The sequence below is a fragment of the Chiloscyllium plagiosum genome, chromosome 36 (assembly GCF_004010195.1).
Source record: "Chiloscyllium plagiosum isolate BGI_BamShark_2017 chromosome 36, ASM401019v2, whole genome shotgun sequence".
Classification (NCBI taxonomy): domain Eukaryota; kingdom Metazoa; phylum Chordata; class Chondrichthyes; order Orectolobiformes; family Hemiscylliidae; genus Chiloscyllium; species Chiloscyllium plagiosum.
Window position 1 is genome coordinate 528,882 of NC_057745.1, and position 14,197 is coordinate 543,078.

Sequence of the window (14,197 nt, forward strand, 5' to 3'; positions counted from 1 at the left end):
TTACAGTGTGGAAACAGGCCCTTCGGCCCAACAAGTCCACACCGCCCCGCCGAAAGGCAACCCACCCATACCCCTACATTTACCCCTTACCTAACACTAGGGGCAATTTAGCATGGCCAATTCACCTGACCTGCACATCTTTGGACTGTGGGAGGAAACCGGAGCACCTGGAGGAAACCCACACAGACACGGGGAGAACGTGCAAACTCCACACAGTCAGTCGCCTGAGGCGGGAATTGAACCCGGGTCTCTGGCGCTGCGAGGCAGCAGTGCTAACCACTGTGCCACCGTGCTGCTCTCAGGATGTTCACAGGATGGCTGGAAAATGGGAAGCCTTCAGAAATTAGATAACAAGAATCCAGAAAAACTATATTCCTGTCAGGGTGAAAGGGAGGGACGGTAGGTATAGGGAATACTGGATGGCTAAAGAAATTGAGAGTTTGGTTAAGAAAAAGAAAGCATATGTCAGGTATAGACAGGATAGATAGAATTCTCAGAAGAAATAAGATAACGAGATTCCAGAGAAAGTATATACTTAAGAGGGAAATCAGGAGGGCAAAAAGGGGACATGAAATAGAGTTGGCAAACAGAGTTAAGGAGAATCCAAAGGGATTTTACAAATACATTAATGACAAAGGGTAACTAGGGAGAAAAAGATCAGCAAGGCGGCCTTTGTGTGGAGCTGCAGAAAATGGGGGAGATACTAAATGAGTATTGTATATCAGTATTTACTGTGGAAAAAGACGTGGAAGATATAGACTGTAGGGAAATAGATGGTGACACCTTGCAAAATGTCCATATTACAGAGGAGGAAGTGCTGGATGTCTTCAAACATATAAAGGCGACTAAATCCCCAGGACCTGATCAGATGTACCCGAGAACTCTGTGGGAAGCTAGAGAAGTGATTGCTGGGCCTCTTGCTGAGATATTTGTATCATCGATAGTCACAGGTGAGGTGCCAAAAGATGGAGGTCGGCAAACGTGGTGCCACAGTTTAAGAAGGGTGGTAAGGACAAGCCAGGGAACTATAGACCAGTGAGCCTGACCTCAGTGGTGGGCAAGTTGTTGGAGGAAATCCTGAGGGACAGGATGTACATGTATTTGGAAAGGCAAGGACTGATTAGGGACAGTCAACATGGCTTTGTGTGTGGGAAATCATGTCTCTCAAACTTGATTGAGACTTTTGAGTAAATAACAAAGAGGATTGAGGGTAGAGCGGTAGATGTGATCTATATGGACTTCAGTAAGGTGTTTAACAAGGTTCCAAATGGGAGACTGGTGAGCAAGATTAGATCTCATGGAATACAGGGAAAACTCATCATTTGGATACAGAACTGGCTCAAAGGTAGAAGACAGAGGGTGGTGGTGGAAGGTTGTTTTCAGACTGGAGGCCTGTGACCAGTGGAGTGCCACAAGGATCGACGCTGGGCCTTCTACCTTTTGTCATTTATATAAATGATTTGGATGCGAGCATAAGCGGTACAGTTAGTAAGTTTGCAGATGACACCAAAATTGGAGGTGTCATGGACAGCGAAGAGGGTTACCTCAGATTACAACAGGATCTTGACCAGATGGGCCAATGGGCTGAGAAGTGGCAGATGGAGTTTAATTCAGATAAATGCAAGGTGCTGCATTTTGGGAAAGCAAATCTTTAGCAGGACGTATACACTTAATGGTAAGGTCCTTGGGAGTGTTGCTGAACAAAGAGACCTTGGGGTACAGGTTCATAGCTCCTTGAAAGTGGAGTCGCAGGTAGAGAGGATAGTGAAGGCTGCACTTGACATGCTTTCCTTTATTGGTCAGAGTATTGAGTACAGGAGTTGGGAGGTCATGTTGCGGCTGTACAGGACATTGGTTAGGCCACTGTTGGAATATTGCATGCAATTCTGGTCTCCTTCCTATCGGAAAGATGTTGTGAAACTTGAAAGGGTTCAGAAAAGATTTACAAGAATGCTGCCAGGGTAAAGATATAAAAGGGGCAACTTTTTCACTCGGAGGGTGGTATGTGTATGGAATGAGCTGCCAGAGGATGTGGTGGAGGCTGGTACAATTGCAACAGTTAAGAGGCATTTGGATGGGTATATGAATAGGAAGGGTTTGGAGGGATATGGTCCAGGTGCTGGCAGATGGGACTAGATTGGGTTGGGATATCTGGTCGACATGGGCGGGTTGGATCAAAGGGCCTGTTTCCGTACTGTATATCTCTGACTCTATTATGCAACTTCTGGATTAGTGAGCAGTTCACCAAGTCCACACCACAACATGGTCAAAAGTCTTAACAGCTTCTGAAATGGATTCCCAAACCAGTCATGGCTTACCTCCTGTGACCTTTACCCCACAGCAGAGTCAGTAAGTGGCACCCCAAGTCCCCTCGAGGCAACTCCAGAATAACAATCCAACAATGTGCCTCTACCTCTGATGACTCATTGGGAGGGAATGGAGGGGGAGAGAGGAATTGACATGCTTTGGGAGCACATGGCAATTGGTCCCAGAGGTTGGAGGACCGGTAGATAAGGCAGGAAAGATGCAGGGGGTTGGTAGCAGGATTTGTGGGGAGAGGAATGTGGAGGAATAATTTCTCTTGGAGGTGCTGGGTGTCTGGAACCTGCTGCCCAGTTTGCTGGTAGAGGTAGAAACCCTCAATTCATTTGAAAATGAACTTAGGCCTGTCCCTGCAGCAGCGCAACCTGCAAGGCTGCAGACAGGGTGTTGGGGAAGTGGGATTAAGCTAGTTAACTTGGCTGACTGGCCTCAGTCAGTGCTGTAACCTTTCTATACTGCTATGGTTAAGACCATCCCGATTTGCTGTTCCTTCACTGTTGCTGGGTTAATTTTCTGGAATTCCCTCCCTAACAGCACTGTGTGTACCCATACCACACGGAGTGCATTGGGTTGTAAAGGCAGCTCACTTTGCCCTTTGCTAATACATTCTGGCAGGGATACCCACATCCTATTAACACAGACATCAGTCAGCCACCATTACCTTTAGCTACAGAAAGTCCTCCTTCATCCCAAACCCAATGGCAGTTTTTGAAAAACAGTTTAAAATTAGTAAAAGGAGATTATTACTGAGCTCTGTAACATTCTGGTCAGATTACATACAAATTCCTTTAGGACCCAAGCTGCAGGCTGGACTTCACACAGTTAGTGTCAATGATTAAAATCTGGTGGGGAAAATGAAATTAGTCCATGAGAAGATGTGTAATGTGATCATCATTGTTATGTGGTTTAGTCCAATCTGCACAAAGGTATCATTTTAGATGAGGAACATAAATGTGAACCTTTAGTGAATTTCTAATTAACAACTAATTGCACAAAGATTGTTCATTATGCAACTGGGGGAGCAAACAAATCATCTTCAAAAAAATTATGGCTAAGATTGAAACTTTTCAACAAGGAGAAACAGACCAAGTCTCTCACTCCATCAAAACAGAGATTTCACCCAGGAATAGACTGCTGCTGCCATCTGTAACAACAAAACAGAAATCCTCACCAGAGAGTTACATGTAATCGGTTCACAAAGGGGCTGTGCACAGAGAGTGAAGGCAGAGTGATTAGTTTACACATTATCCATATTTACACAAATATTAAAACTGAAATCACTGCTGCCTCTGAGCCTCCTCCTCAGCTCAGTGCTGGGAGCAGGGCGAATGGTAAAAGCCGAAACAGAATTCCTGCAGCGGTGACCAATACAAACTGAAAATAGCAGAGGCAGGAACACACAACCCAATAAGGAGTTGGTAAGAACATGGACATTACTATATGGACACCATTCATCTAGCTAGTCCATTCCTGTTGCATACTCTTCACATGAACAAATAAGATTATCCGGTATTTCAGTGAAGTATGGCAAACCTCAGAGTAAAGATATCTCTCGGCAGCAGCAACCATGATAATTGAACTGGATATCCAGTTGGATACTGGGCCTAAGACTAGTGTTTTAAACTTAAATAATGGCAACTACGTAGCCATGAAAGCTCAGCTAGCTGAAGTGAACAGGGATAATAGGCAAAGTGATAGATTGATTAAGACATGACAGATATTTGAGAGAATATTACAGAATACGCAGAGACAGCATATTCCTATTATAAGGAAGATTTCAAGGGACAGACCACATAGAAAATGCAAGGAAGGAAGTGGCAGGTCAGAAGATAAAGAACAGCAAAGACAAAGTGTTCTTACTGCTTTCTTAAACGGAAGAGCAAATAAAGTTAAAAGGAGTCAGATTGAATTTAAAACAGGAGTGGTTTTTCTCTCTCTCTCAGACACTGCCAGACCCAGGTTTTTCAGCATTGTGTGTTTTTCTTTCAGATCTCCAGCATCTGCAAGACTTTAAGTAAATTGAGTGTTGCTCCTCTAGAAGACTGGAAAGTTAATAGTAGATTATAAAAGAAACTGGAGATAAAGTGAACAAATGCACTGCTTCTGTCACTCTGATAGAGGCTACGGAAACCTCACAGGAATAGCTGTAATCTGTTGGCAGGTTAGAGCGAGGAACTTGGTGAAATGACAATCATGTGGGAAGTGGTGCTGAACAAACTGCTGGTGGATAAATCTCCAGGATCTGTTGGCATTCATACTCCGGTTTTAAAAAAGGGTGGGTATTGAGGTAGTAGATCTGTTGGATTTAGTTTGCCAAAATGTACTATATTCGAGAAAGTTTCCATCAGGTTGCAAAGTAGCGAGTGTAGCACCTGTATTCAAGGAGGGAGGGAGGTAAAAAACAGGAAGCGATAGACCAGTTAGCTTAATGTCTGCCATGGGGGAAGGTGTTGAATTGATTATTGGAGTGGTTATAACTGGGCACTTAGAAAACCTGAAGGTAACTGGGAAGAGCGAGTATAGTTGTGTGAAAAAAGGTCGATCATATTAAATTCTTTGAAGGAGTAACAGGTCCAATGGCTAACTGGGAGCTTGTTGATGTACTGTACTGGGATTTTTAGAAACATTTGATAAGGTTCCACATCAAAGGTTATTAATCAAACAGATTCTTGTGGAGAAGTGGGTAATACATTAACCCCTTCAGAGGATTGGCTGGTTGGCAGAAAACCAGTTGCACAAGAGTTTTGTCGGCTCGGCAGAATGTAACAAGTAGAATCCCGTGGGGGTCTGTGTCAATGATGAGGGTAGCGAGGACATTGGTGGCTCAATTTACAGGTGACAAAGATGGGCAACAAACAATATTGTGAGTGCAGCATAGGGAGGTTACAGAGCAGCATAAATAGGTCCATTAAGTAGGCAAAAACCTGACAGGCCAAGCACAATGTGGGAAATGTGAAATCATTCACTTCAGCAGGAAGCAGAGTTTAACCTAAATAGAGTGACTGAAAAATTCCAAGGTGCCGGGAAATCTAGGCGATTAGGACCAGAATTGTCTTCCGTTTTGGGGAAAATCTAACTGAACCTGAAGTTGGGCAGCGATAGAACTGAAATCCCAGGAGTGTTTTGTAACTTGACCATCAAATTCTGCACATGTGCAGTAGTACTGCTTTTTGAAACTCAGGGAGGAACAGCATTTGAGAGTCTACCACAGTGTCTATTGAGTTAAGGAAATTCTGCCTAATGAGAGCTTTTTGATTGGTTAGGCTACAGCTTTCAAAAGTTAAAGCACCAAGACAGACGAACCATCCAGGGTCTGCAAACTGAGCGTGCGCACAGGTAAAAATGAACAAAAAAACCAAGAAAGTTTAAAATAATGAATGCTAATATAAGACGTAGGCACACCTGATCAACCACCAAATCAAGGAACAATCTGTGTTGTGTCCCCTCTATAATAAAATCAAGGGCTAAGAGAAGTCACTTTCCATCCTGTGGTTGGATGTTTAAGCTGTGCTCACAATATTCTTTCCCCAGCAGTACTGTCTTGTCCGTCTGTCTGTCTGACTGTGGTATAACTGTGTCTGTGGGCACATTTGAAGTTTTTGAAAAGGATTTGGTTAAATCACGTAGTACAAGTAAATACCCTTTTTATTAAGTTTAAGCATGTTCCAATAGTTTTTTTAATGACAAAATTTATGTCCTAAATAGCAGTGCATCGGGCGGGGGGGGTGGGCGGGTCGATGTAGAACAGTAGGTCTAATTAGTATGGAGATACAGCAATTAATTAAGGCGGATCATGAAATGCAATTTCTCTCCCCAAGGAGAGAGTATAAAGTGAGGATTTATAGAAGTTATACAGGGAAATGTTGAGATGACATCCTGAACACTGAGGAAATGTTGCCCCTCAGTTCCCTTTTAAATCTTTTCCCATTCAGCTTGAAGTTTTGCCCTCTAGTTTTGGACTCCACTAAAGAAATGACTTGGCTGTTCACCCTAAAAATGTCCCCTCAGGATTTTATAAACCTTTATAAGGTCACCCCTCAGCCTCCAATGCTCCAGAGAAAAAAATCCCAGCCCATCCAGCCTTTCCTTATAACTCAAGTTTTCTAGACCCAACAACATCCATATAAATGCTTTTTGTATCCTTTCCCGTTTAACAACATCCTCCCTATAACAGGGCGACCTCTCTTTTTGGACAGAGATGAGGAGAAAGGTTTTTTCAGAGGATTGCGCAACTCTGGAGCTCCACCTCTGACAGCAGAGGAGTTGGGGTCATTGCATTTATCAAAAAAAAAATCAGTGAAAGAGAGATCATTGTTGGGCAGGGAATCAAAGGCTATTAGCAGTAGGTGGGAAAGTGTAATTCAAAACAGGAATGGCTCAGCAATAATCTTATTGACCAGTGAGGCAGGCTCAAGGGGTCAAATGGCCACTGTCTGCTCCTAATCTGTTTGTAATGAGTCAAACTGGATCAGAGTGAGAGTGTGAGAGTGTGAGAGTGTGAGAGTGTGAGAGTGTGAGAGTGTGAGAGTGTGAGAGTAGAGTTTAATTCCAGAGTTCTGCTCAGCCTGAGGCAGATGTCATGCTGGCCTGAGGGGTTAGTCCATTCACAGACAAACATCCAGCAGTGTGTGGGACCGGCAGGGTAGAGGGGGCATGTCACAATCTCCTCCAGTCACTCTGACTTCCTTGCACTCCCCAGACCCTCAAATTTAACTTATAGTATTACAAACACTCTTGCCTAAGGCTTGACCAGACCTTGTTCCTGTTGGTAAAATTCAGCAAAGCTCCTCAGACAGCACCTTCCAAACACAATCTCTTCCACCAGGAAGGATAAGGGCAGCAGATACACAGGAACACCACCCTCTGCTAGTTCCCCTCCAAGCCACTCACCATCCTGACTTGGAAATCTATTGCCGTTCCTTCAGTGTTGCTGGGTCAGAGTCCTGGAATTGCCTCCCTCGGGGCATTATGGGTCAACCTATAGCACATGGACTGCAGTGATTCAAGAAGGCAGCTCTACACAGGCCCACTAGCAATAGGCAATAAATAATGGCCCAGCCAGTGATACCCACGAATCACAAGGGAGTCTTTATGGGAAACTGGCATTAGTATGGGTGAAGAGGAAATTGGGTTCTAATTACTTCATAGGCCCCTGACATGATAAGATCCCAGTCTGGCTGCAATAAGCCCCTTTACTGAGACATTGCTGTTAAAATAGCATCAGCATAAATGTCAGAGACACAGAAGGAGTCGCTTTATGTAAGCATCTGGATCTTCCCCTTTTTGCCAGGAAAGCAGGGTGAACATCACATCTTATTCTGCTCAATGACTCTTGCAGGAGTCGGGAAACTGGTGGATTCCACAGGTACTCGTTGCTAATGGCCTTCAGAGATTGGCACTGACACAATGCAGGAAAGCCTTTATCTTAAACAGTTGGGACTCAGTGATGGTAACAGTAGGAAGTAGTGAATGTGATCCACTGCAGAGATGTGCAGCTGGCACTCTGCCTTCAACACCGAGGGAGTGCAGCATTACCATCGCTGTGTCTTTGGGCCAGATGTTAACCCAAGGCCCTTTGGGGTGGGCTGAAGTGACATCCCTCTGTCACTGTTCAAAGAGCTAGCAAGTTCTTTAGTGTCCCAGTCAACGTTCTGCCCGCAAACCACCTCAAAAGCGCAGGGTTAAGGTGGTTATTAACAGGACACTGCTTGTGGGCTTTTGCTGCTCCCACACTTCCTACTTTACAACAGTGAAGTTTCAAACCTATCTCACTGGCTGTACAGCACCCAGGAACACAGATCGCATGGAATGAAATCTCCTGATTTCTGGGGAAAATCCCTTGCTATAAAATAGAACTCAAGGGCTTGTGTGATAGTGGTAATGTCCTGACCTCTGGACCAGAGGTTCCATGATCAGGTTCTACCTGCCCAGGGTGTGAATCCAAATAGACTAGTTAAACTATACAAACTGTTTCTATTGGCCTCGATATTAATGACAGAAGCTTTAAGCAGCACCAGCTAAAGCGGAGGTAATTTGAGCTCAATTTCAGTTCAAGTTGTCAGCAGACAGTATTCCTTTCAGTCCCTCTTCAACTGCACAACAATGATACCTGGACTTCAGGGATTAGGTTAAGGGAGAGGTGACAAATGCAGCATGACTGCTTGCAATTTAGAAGCTTGGGGTAAAGATAAACTATTCCCACCGGTTGGAGATTCCAGAATTTGGGGGAACAATCTGAGAATTAGGGCCAGACCGTTCAGGAGAGATGTTAGGAAGCATTTGCACACACACAAAGGGTGGGAGAGGTTTGGAATTCTCTTCCACAAACAGCAGTGGGGGCTGGATCAGTTGTTAATGTTAAATCGGAGATGGATAGATTTTTGAGCAAATTTTTAAGGGATATTGGCCAAAGGCAGGCACATGGAGTTAGGAACTAGATCAGCCATGATCTCACTGAACAGCAGAACAGGCTCAAGGGCCTGGATACCTGTCTCCGAGGTAAAAACAATGACTGCAGATGCTGGAAACCAGATTCTGGATCCGTGGTGCTGGAAGAGCACAGCAGTTCAGGCAGCATCCAACGAGCAGTGAAATCGACGTTTCGGGCAAAAGCCCTTCAGGAATAAAGGCAGTGAGCCTGAAGCGTGGAGAGATAAGCTGGTGGGGGGGGGGGGGGGGTCTCCTGTTCCTACCTTCCTTCAGCCTTCTCCACATTCTCTGGATGAAGAGTTTTTTTTAATTCCCCTGTTGGATACAGACATCCATTAACAACAATCAAAACTGTAACAAGTTGCAGTGCCTGGAGGAGTTTGATTTCTCCCACTAGTTACCATCACTATTGACTGGTTTAACATCAAACAGTTGGCTCCATGTAGCAGCAGCTTGATCATGGAGCATTGTCGCCATCTTGTGGTCTATTCCATTCACAAGTCAGCACCATTTCTCAGGAACTCAAGATCGTGAAGGATTTCAAAAAGCTGGAAATGGAAAGTCAACAGATCTCAGGGTACCTGATGATTGGACTCTACAATTACTCTGCCTGCTCTTGGCTGAGATTAAAGAATGTGCAGCTCATACAGTTCATTCTAATCCAGAGACACAATGCATGTATGACCGCACATGGTGTCTGTGTATGCACATACAGGCTTATGTTTCAAGGTGGTGGTGTCTAAACAGTTTCAGGTGTGCTAGGATGGGTCCAGCTATAGTGACCTGTTGACCATAAAACCATAAGACACAGGAGCAGAAATTAGCCCATCAAGTCAGCCCTGCAACTCAATCATGGTTGATAGATTTCTCATTCTCCCGCTTTCTCCCTGTAACCCTTGATACTCCAGAACCTATCTCTGTCTTAATCATACTCAATGACCCGGCCTCCACAGCCTTCTGTGGCAGTGAATTCCACAGATTCCCCACTCTCTGGCTGAAGACGTTTCTCCTTATCTCCGTTCTAAAGGGTCTTCCCTTTACTTTAAGGCTGTGACTTGGAAACTATTTGCTAAGAAAGGAAGAATTTACATTTTTATAATACCTTTTGAAGGCAACAGGAAGTGCCAAAGCATTTCAGAGACAGGGAAGTAGCTTCTATAAGAGTAGTCATTGTTGTAATGTTGGAAGAACAACTGTGTACACAGCAAGATCCCACAAACAGCATTAAGATCAGTGGTGCCTCCTAATACTAACTAACTGAGGAATAAACTCTGTCCAGGATACTAGGGTGAACTCCATTCTTTTCTAAAGTGTGCCACAAAATCCTGTATGGTCAGCAGGAGAGCAGTCAGGGGCTGGGCGAACACCTCTTCCAGAGGGCAGCTTGCTCGTGTACTGCAATAGAAGCTCTGGCTAGATTGGGGTCAAATCTGAAGAAAATTGAACACAAGACCCTACGACTCAGGGATTCTTCCTGCACCAACAAATGGGTGGTAAGTATTTATGGGCTGGTGGAATTGAATCTTTCAGATTTTAATGTAGGTGGGTTGATCAGTGTCTGGATGATCCAAAGATTGGTGGGTGGGTAAATAGTGAGAAGAAGAGTATTAGACTGCAGGAGGAGATAGATGGGCTAACCAATGGCAAATCAAATTCAATCCTGATAAGTGTAAGGTAAAGCATTTCAAAGAATCCCTACAATGTGGAAGTAGGCCATTTGGCCCATCGAGTCTACACTGGCCCTCTGAACAACATACCACCTAGATCCACCTTATCCTTGTAACTCTGCATTTCCCATAGCTAACCCAACTAGCCAGCACCACCCTGAATCTGGAACTCAGTTTCTGCAAGGGTAGTCCATGCAGAAACCCTCCTGCATTCAAATAGTACTTGGACGTTTGCTTCAGCATTGCAAACACACGAGTCTATGGGCCAAGTGCTGGGAAATGGAATGAAAATGTTAGGTGCCTGAGTTAGGATGTTGCTGCGGTGGGAAATGGAAAGGATTATGCTGATTCAGTGAGGGCTATCGAGCCACAACCTGGGATAAAGGGCAGACCTTGGTGGGACAAAGCAGAGGTAGCTCCGGCCTAACCACAGCAACACACACACACATTGTTTTAACACTGGGAACTGCAGTACAGCCAATCTCATTCAAATGGGTGCAGATGAATCTATTTACGAACAAGGGGCCATACAAATGAGATGGTCATTGACTAAAATTGATAGAAAACTTGGGAGTAACCTTTCCACAGAGAACATGAGCCTGCCTGCCACAGGGAGTGGCTCAGATTTCCAGGATAGACATGAATGGACAGATGGGGATAAAGGAATCAAAGGATATGACGCTGGGGTGAAATAATGAGGAATAGGAGCTTGAATCGAGCAGGAATGCTACAAAGGGATCAGATTTGGTCTGGTTTCTTGCAGTAGGATTTAGGGAGACAGATTTGAATGTTTGGTGCTGTTTAAGAAGGTAGAAGACAGAGGATGGTGGAGGGTTGCCTCTCAGACTGGACACCTCTGACCAGTGGTGTGCCACAAGGATCGGTGCTGGGTCCACTGCTTTTTGTCATTTACATAAATTATTTGGATGTGAACATAGAAGGTATAGTTAGTAAATTTGCAGATGACACCAAAATTGGTGGCGTAGTGGACAGCGAAGGAGATTACCTCAGAGTAGGACCTTGATCAGAGGGGCCAATGGGCTGAGGAGTGGCAGATGGAGTTTAATTTAGATAAATGCAAGGACTTACACAATGGTAAAGTCCTGGGGAAGAGTTGCTGAACAAAGAGACTTGGAGTGCAGGTTCATAGCTCCTTGAAAGTGGAGTCGCAGGTAGATAGGATAGTGAAGGCGGCGTTCGGTATGCAGGCTTTTTTTAAGTCAATACATTGAGCACAGGAATTGGGAGGTCGTGTTGCGGCTCTACAGAACATTTGTTAGGCCACTTTGGAGGAGTGCATGCAATTCCGGTCTCCCTCCTAGAGGAAGGATGTTGTGAAAGGGTTCAGAAAAGATTTACATGGATGTTACCAGGGTTGGAGGGTTTGAGTGAGAGAGGCTGAACAGGCTGGGGCTGTTTTCCCTGGAGTGTTAGAGGCTAAGGGGTGACCTTATAGAGGTTTATAAAAGCATGGATAGGGTAAATAGACAAGGTCTTTTCCCTGGGTGGGAGGAGTCTAGAACTAGAGAGCATAGGTTTACGGTCAGAGGTGAAAAACTTAGATGGGACCTAAGGGGCAACCTTTTTCACGCAGAGGGTGGTACAGGTGTGGAATGAGCTGCCAGAGGAAGTGGTGGAGGCTGGTACAATGACACCATTTAAAAGGCATCTGGATGGATGTATGAATAGGAAGGATTGAGGGGGATATCAGCCAAGTGCTGGCAAAAGGGACAGGATTAATTTAGGATATCTGATTGGCATGGATGAGTTGGACCAAAGGGTCTGTCACCATGCTGTATATCTCTCTACAACTTTAAAATCAAATCCTCCCTTTGTCTGTTCTATAAAAGATGTTTAAACATCATTAAACTATCAAAACATCGTAAAAGAGTAAGGCAGATTGTCCTTTTCCTAAAAAGAAAATGTCTGAAGTATAGCATTTGCCTCCATCCCCAACAATGTGGAAACCAGGGTCTAGTCACTTGCCAATTAAGGAAGTCACTGCTGGACCATCTTGGCCAGAATTCCACAGGGAGGTGGGAAGGAAGGAGCGGGTTTCTTTCTGGGGCAAACTCACCCAATTGTTATCCTTCTCTCAACCTGTGGGGAGGGGGAAATTCTGGGCCGTGTTTCCAATAGTTACGACACTGGAGTTCTAGTGGGCAGTGAAGAAGATTATCTCAGACTACAACGGGAGCTTGATCAGATGGGCCAATGGGCTGATGGAGTTTAATTTAGATAAACGCGAGGCGCTGCATTTTGGTAAGACAAACCAGGGCATGACTTATACAATTCATGGTCGAGCCTTGGGTGGGGTTATTGAACGGGGAAACCTAGGGATGCAGGTACATAGCTCCATAATGATGGTGTCACAAGTAGACAGGTTGAAAGCAGCATTTAGCATACTTGCCTTCATTGCTTAGACCTCAGTGTAGGAGTTGGGACAATGGTGAGGCCACCTTTGGAGTATGTGTATGGTTCTGGTTGCCCTGCTATAGGAAGGATATTATTAAACTGGAGAGGATTCAGAGAAGATTTACCAGGATATTGCCAGGTCTGAAGGGTTTAGTTATGAAGAGGGGCTGGATAGGCTAGGACTTCTTTTCCCTAGAGCACAGGAGGCTGAGGGGTGACCTTACAGAGTTTTATAAAATCATGAAGGGCACGGAGAGGCTGAATAGCCAAGGTCCTTTCCCCAGGGTAGGGGAGCTCAGAACTAGAGAGGAGAAAGATTTAAAAGGGACCCAAAGGGCAACTTTCTCACACAGAGGGTACTTTGTATATGATACAAACCACCAGAGGAAGTGACAGATGCAGGTACACTTCAAACATTTAAAAAGACATTTGGACAGCTACATTAACAGGAAAGGTTTTGAAGGTCACAGGCAAAACCCAGGCAATTGGGACTAGTTTAATTTGGGAACGTGGTCCCCATTGACGAGGTAGGCCAAGGGGTCTGTTTCCGTGCTGTGTGGCTGGGACCCTAAGTTTGGAAAGGGGGCATTTACAGAGGGACGTGAGGAATTCAGATTTGTAATTGAAATAAACACATCAAGTTCTTTAAAAAAACAAACAGTGACTGAAAAGACAAGTGGGTGAGAGGAATATTGGGAGGGGAACAACCGCTCATGTGAAGGGCAAACACGAACAGACTAATTCGGTTACAAATTCTAGATAATTCTGTTCAAAAGAGACGTTCCGGGATGTCGAAGGCGCTATATAAATGTAAACCTTTAAAGAGCTTGGATTACAGTCTGTGCCGTTCTGGGTTGGACACCTGGATAAGGAACAGCTACTCAAGAGGAAACAGTCAAGTAAATTCATTCGTAAGCATACCTCAAAGCAACAGCAGGAGGAGAGGGTGGGACTCGGCGTCTTCCCAATCCCTGGAAGAGCAGCATTTACTGCGGGAGAGAAACATCAGCAGGTCAGGAACATGTACATCCCACCGACAGACCACCCGAAAGCTCTCCAATCCGATAGGATTGTGGAAGATGTTGGCTGGAAATTTTCTACAAATCAAAGCTCACGCACTTGTTATTAAAGAGGAAGCTGCAGCTTTTCTGGGGAGGAACACAGTCACATTCGAGCAATTCGCCTGAAGTGAAGTGGAGACTGTCCCAGATTTAAACAGTTAGAAAATAGCTCACAAAACCCCATCAACACCCCAAACCGCTCCCCATCCCCGCGACCCCTTGTTAATCTGTCTGCGTTAGACTTACACCTTGTTTCCCCCACCCCCTCAAACACACACACACAGACAGAAACTCCCAGAGAGA

General features: G+C 44.8%; 1 long non-coding RNA gene across 3 annotated transcripts in view; it reads right to left on the reverse strand.

Annotated features, from left to right (window-relative positions):
* Window positions 1-14,175, reverse strand: part of LOC122540876 — a 46,746-nt gene extending 32,571 nt beyond the window's left edge. For 2 of the 3 annotated variants that reach the window (XR_006309439.1, XR_006309438.1), the window contains exons 1-2: window positions 13,953-14,175; window positions 13,755-13,822 (exon numbers count right to left, since the gene is read on the reverse strand). This is a non-coding gene — a long non-coding RNA (uncharacterized LOC122540876). Of the gene's footprint in view, window positions 1-2,221; window positions 3,467-13,754; window positions 13,823-13,952 lie in introns of those variants that run through there. The other variant, XR_006309440.1, reaches the window with a different exon arrangement.
* Between the last annotated feature and the right edge of the window lie 22 nt (window positions 14,176-14,197).